Genomic DNA, 6,569 nt, shown 5'->3' with positions numbered 1-6,569 from the left:
TTTTCCACCTGATAAGAAAATTATGTTGCAACTTGATTGGATAATTGTTACTGTCTCATAACTCTGTGTGAGTGCAGGTTGTAAAGTTTCAATCAATACAAGAAAATTATATTTATTTGAATTTAATTCAGAAATTAATAAATGGTTTACATTTTTGTCACTGAGTAGAAAATGTTAATAAAGATTGTAAATCAAATGTAAATGTAATTCATTGTGTATTAAATATAAATGTGTTGTTAGAACAAAAACTCACATCTCTGAAATGATAACTTTACAGTAGAAACAAAAAACCTGCTTTACATTTAATGTAAGTCAGTGGAACCAAGTCATTCTTACAAGTCATTTTGGTCTTTTTCTTATAGTCCATTCATCATGAAATTTACATACAATACAAAGGACAACAGGCATATTTTCAAATGATGTCAATAGCTGAAAAAAAGTCAAAAATGGATATTCAATATCCAAATATTAATCTGTTGAATACATAATGATGTAATCACAGCAACAAAAGTAATACATCTCAATTTCTATGATCTAACTACTTCATCACAGCTTGGGCTTTATATTTCAGAAAAACCTATTTGCTCTGGAAAGAACTGATTCCTTAATAACATCCAGACCAAACTGTGTCACACAGATTACTCACAAACATGTACTGACATTTGTGACTCATGATATATACACACTTTTGCTGACAGGTTGTTGATAAAATGCTTTCCTTTATCTGCTGCCTCGGGTGTAGCGCATCCTCACCTCAGACCCAGTCTGTCAGCGAATGAGTGTGAGCATCAATCATAAATCAATCAACATGTCATGTTATACTTGGGGGGTTGGATTTCCCTCAGGCTGCACTTTTATGAATGTGTTCAATTACTGGTCAGGAAGGACAGAGTGACCAGGTGTGAAATATTTCAGGGACTCGCTAATACACACATGGACAAAATTGTTGGTATCCTTCTGTTAAAGAAAGAAAAACCCACAATGGTCACTGAAATAACTTGAAACTCATAAAATTAATAATAAACAAAAATGTACTGTAAATCAGCTAATGAAAATCAGACATTACTTTTGAATTGTGGTTCAACAGAATAATTTTTTAAAACAAACTAATGAAATTGGCCTTGAAAAAATTATGGTACCCTTAGAAAAGATTGAAAATAATTTGACCATAGGGACATATTTAACTAAGGTGTGTCCTGTAATTAGCATCACAGGTGTCTTTAAACTAGTAATCAGTCAGTCAGCCTACTTAAAGGGTGAAAAATAGTCATTGTGTTGTATGGTATCACGGTGTGTACCACACTGAACATGGACCATAGAAAGCTATGGAGTTGTCAGAGATTAGAAAGAAAATTACAGACAAACATGTTAAAGGTAAAGGCTATAAGACCATCTCCAAGCAGCTTGATGTTCCTGTTACTACAGCTGCAAATATTATTCAGAAGTCTACAGATCTATAGCCAACCTCCCTGGACATGGCTGCAAGAGAAAAATTGATGACAAATTGAAGAGACAGATAATATGTAACCAAAGAGCCCAGAACAACTTCCACAAAGATTAGAGGTGAACTCCAAGTTCAAGGTACATCAGTGTCAGATTGCACCATCCATTTGGCTGTTTTAGCCAAACTGGACTAAATTGAAGACAACTGAATGTAGACAAAACTAAGGAGATGGTTGTTGACTTCCAAAGAATGCGAGATGACTACCCCCGAATTCAACAGGGGGACTGTGGAGAGCATCCTGAGCAGCTGCATCATCGCTTGGTTTGGGAATTGCACTGCCTCCAAACGCAAGACCCTACAGCGTATAGTGAGGACCGCTGAGAAGATCATTGGGGTCTCTCTCCCCTCCATCATGGACATCTACATGTTGTATCCAGAAAGCCACTAGTATTGTGGATGACCCCATCCATCCCTCACAGAGACTTTTTTCACTGCAGCCGTCTGGCAGAAGGTACCGGAGTATCTGTGCCATCACTGCCAGACTCTGCAACAGCTTTGTTCCTCAAACAATCAGGTTTTTAAACTCCCAAGGACGGAACTAAAACCCCCCCCCACCACCACACACACACACACACACACACACATACACATCTTAATTTTTTGCTTGTACACTATGTCTGCACATTCGCTCTTTGTACTATTTGTAATATTTTATATCTTATATGCTTATACAGTACCTGCTCATATAGAAAATGCTCAGATCTTATTATAAGTCTTATACAGTACCTGTTCAAATAGAAACGGCTCAAATCTTATTATAAGTCTTATACAGTACCTGTTCAAATAGAAACGGCTCAAATCTTATTATAATTCTTATACAGGACCTGCTCATATAGAAACTGCTCATATCTTATTATGTCTTATACTGTATCTGCTTGTATAAAAATGCTCAAATCTTATTATAAGTCCTATAAAGGACCTGCTCATATCAAACATACTCAAATCGTATTAGATATCTCATTCAGTACCCGCTCATATAGAAAATGCTCAGATCTTATTATAAGTCTTATACAGAACCTGCTCATATCGAATATACTCAAACCCTATTAGATATCTCATTCAGTACCTGCTCATACAAGAAAGGCTTAAATACATTTTTAAATCGTATACTCGCTGCTCATAGAAAATGCTTGAATCCTATTAGAAATCTTATATACTTACGTAATCCAAAGCTAAGTCTGTGTTAGTGTGAGGACAGAAGGCGGTGGTTAGGGCTGGAAATGTGAGTAGATTGTTATGCACAAGCTCTATTAGCGAAGTGTTAGTTCTGTCAGTGGATGACTTTTAGCAGAGGTGGCAGATTGAGTTCACAAAGAGAGAGAGAAACAGGGAGAGAAAGAGAGAACGTCTGCGTCTCTGGGTATTTGTGAGAGTGTCAGCGTGATAGATGGTACTGTATGTACCATCACCACTGAAAGAAGTCATTTATCTTATGAGTGTGGGAGTATTTCCATCCTGTCTTTATGCCTCATGTCTGTTAACACACACACACACACACACACACAAAGCAAAATCTCTCACAAACTCAGAAACATCTTGGAGAATTACACAGTGTGTCTCAGCAGTGCTGACATGGTAATTACGCAGCTGTGCCAAGAGCTGTTTTTCTGGCAGTATTGTAATTTATTAGTAATACCACCAACATATTAATATCCATCCATCCATCCTCAACTGCTTATCCGGGTCCAGGTCATGGGGGCAGCAGCCTAAGCAAAGAGGCCCAGGCCTCCCTCTCCCCCGCCACCCCCCGATCTTCTCACCCTATCTCTAAGGGAAAGCCCAGCGACCCTGCAGAGAAAGCTCATTTTGGCCGCTTGTATCTGCGATCTCGTTCTTTCGGTCACTACCCAAAGCTTGTGACCATAGGTGAGAGTCAAAACGTAGATTGACTGGGAAATTGATAGCGTCGCCTTCTGGCTCAGCTCTCTCTTCACCATGACGGACCGGTATAGGGTCTGCATTAATGCTGACACTGCACCAATCTGCCTGTCATTCTCTCACTCCTTCCTTGCTTCACTCGTGAACAAAATCCCAAGATATTTAAACTCCTCCACTTGGGGCAAGGATTCACTCCTGACCTTCCCGACAGAGCATTCCACCCTTTTCTGACTGAGGACCATGGTCTCAGATTTAGAGGTGCTGATTTTCATCCCAGCCGCTTCACACTCGGCTGCAAACTGGTCCAGAGAGAGCTGGAGGTCCTGGCCTGATGACGCCAACATCATCCAAAAAAGCAGACGTGAAATCTTGAGGCAACCATACGGGACACCCTCAGCCGCTTGGCTGTTCTGAGAAATTCTGTCCTTTTATGAACAGAATCGGTGATAACGGACAGCCCTGGCAGAGTCCCACCCTGACTGGAAACCAATCCGACTTACTGCTGGCTATATGAACCAAGCTCCTGCTCTGTTTGTACAGGGACTGAATGGCCCGTAACAATGAGCCCGGAGCACTCCCCACAGGCTCCCCCAAGGGACGCGGTTGAATGCCTTCTCCAAATCACAAAAACACATGTGGACTGGTTGGGTGAACTCCCACGCACCCTCCAGGACCCTGCTGAGGATAAAAAGCTGGTCCAGTGTTCCACGACCTGGGCGCAACCTGCACTGTACACTATTGATCGGACTCTCTTCTCCAGTACCCCTGCATAGACCTTACCGGGTAGGCTGAGAAGTGTGATCCCCCGGCAGTTGGAACACACCCTCCGATCCCCTTTCTTAAAAAGCAGGACCACCACCCCGGTCTGACATTCCAGGGGGACCGCCCCAGATGTCCATGCGATGTTGCAGAGGTGTGTCAGCCAAGACAGCCCTACAACATCCAGAGCCCTCAGGAATTCCGGGCGGATCTCATCCACCCCCGGTGCTCTGCCACCAAGTAGTGTTCTAGCCACCTTGGCTACCTCAGCTCGAGTGATGGACAGACCCTCGTTTGAATCTCCAAGCTCTGCCCCCTGTGGGGGACAATTGTTAGTGGGATTGAGAAGATCCTTGAAGTATTCCTTCCACCGTACAATGACATTCCCAGTCGAAGTCAGCAGCCGCCCAACCCCACTGTATACAGTGTTGGTCAGGAACTGCTTTCCTCTCCTGATGGTTTGCCAGAACCTTCTCGGTGCCTGTTGATAGTCTTTCTCCATGGCCTCACCAAACTCCTCCTTTGCCTCAGCAACCGCCAAAGCTGCAGCCCACTTGGCCCTTCGGTACCCATCTTTTGCCTCCAGATTCCCACAAGCCAACCAGACCCAATAGGACTCTTTCTTCAGCTTGACGGCTTCCTTTACGCGAGGTGTCCACCAGCAGGTTCGGGGATTGCCGCCACGACAAGCACCTATGACCTAGACCACAGCTCTGATCCACTGCATCGACAATGGAGGCACGGAACAGGGCCCACTCTGACTCAATGTCACCGGCCTCCCTTGGTATGTGGTTGATGCTCTGTCGGATGTGGGAGTTGAAGATCTTTTTGGTAGGTTCCCTTTGCCAGATGTTCCCAACAAACCCTCACAATTCGTTTGGGTCTGCCAGGTCTGTCCGGTATTTTCACCCACCATCTGATCCAACTCACCACTAGGTGGTGATCGGTTGGTGGGTCCATGGGAGAGTGGACCCATTTAACTCTTTCAGGCTGAACCCGGCAAGGGAATGCCGAGGAGCCCCTCCCCCTGGCCTGGCTCCAGGGTGAGGCCCTGGTAACCCTGATCCGGACACACTCACCGTGTCCTGACTGAAGTGTTTCATCTCATATATATATGGAGTCTTTCTGGTTACATAGGCAACTTCTTCCTGAAGATGAAACACTTCAGTCAGGACACGGTGTGCACAGAGTGTGGATGTGTGAGGTTACATTAAATTACACTGAGATTTTTCCTCACTGCTGGAAAGCAGCACTTCCAGAGGCACCTGCACCAGTTAAAGAACATGCCTAATTAAGGCCCAATAAGCTTAGAGTCTCCGAGCGCAATACCATTTATTAATCTTGCAGACAATAGTGCTCATTATCTGTTGGCAAAAGAAGCCAAATTCAATCAAGCTGCATGTAAGGCCCCAGTAAGTGAGAGACCAAGATAATATGAGGTTTCCAGCAAGGGAAAGGGACCATTAACATCATATCTTTGTGTTACTGAATGACATTGTACTTTTGTGATGCCATATTTCCTCCTACTTTTAATCTTCCTTCTTCATTGTGTGGATTTCAGGTTTCAGTGAATGGCCTTTAGTGCACATGGAAAAATACATCTAATACACTTACAAGGGACTGTATAGAGACAGAAAGTTAGATCTGTATGGCTATTGGAATTATACCAACACCAATCTCTTTTTTCCTATTCAAAGTGCCCTTATGCAACATTTTTCTTGTATTCACAATGTTCACTTTTGACATGTCAATGACAAATTCATTTTACATGACCATTTTCCAAGCCCTCTCCATCCCTTAGAACAGGCTGTTTCTGTTAGCTGTGCCTTGAAGATGTATTTGGTTGTATGCATATGTTTAGTCACCCCATCCAAAATACAGATTTGTTTGATGTTTTAAGTGAAAGAAATTGAACACAATTTCTGCATAAAACTATTTAAAAATAACAATAGTAATGTAATTTTCTGCTCATGTTAATGCCCATGTTAAATTTACCCAGATTTGATTAACTAAAAAATAGAAAAAATAAAACAGTAATGGTGGCATGTGCAAAAGTTTGGACCAGTTGTAAAGTTTAAAAACTTCTTTAAGTCATTAGGGCCTTAATCGACTCATTAGAACTGGTTAGGAAAGTCAAGAATTCTCATTATGAATTGTCAGTCAGAGCTTATTCCAGAGCATAATACATCATCTGACTCCTCTAATCGTGTTCTAACACTAAACAACCAGAACTGAGGATCTGCTGATGAAGCTAATTGGTTCAAAGCAGAGGAAGGCTGTAAAAAAGATATCAAAGCACTTCCAGTTCACAGTTTCCACTGTCTGTAATGTCATTAAGAAAGGCAGTTATGGGAAATTGTGGAAGTCAAAGCGAGATCTGCAAAACACTCTTTGATAGAACTTCCCATCTCCTGTCTAGAAAGGCGAA

This window comes from Pygocentrus nattereri, chromosome 26 (genome assembly GCF_015220715.1).
Source record: "Pygocentrus nattereri isolate fPygNat1 chromosome 26, fPygNat1.pri, whole genome shotgun sequence".
Classification (NCBI taxonomy): domain Eukaryota; kingdom Metazoa; phylum Chordata; class Actinopteri; order Characiformes; family Serrasalmidae; genus Pygocentrus; species Pygocentrus nattereri.
Note: the sequence above shows the minus strand (reverse complement) of the source record.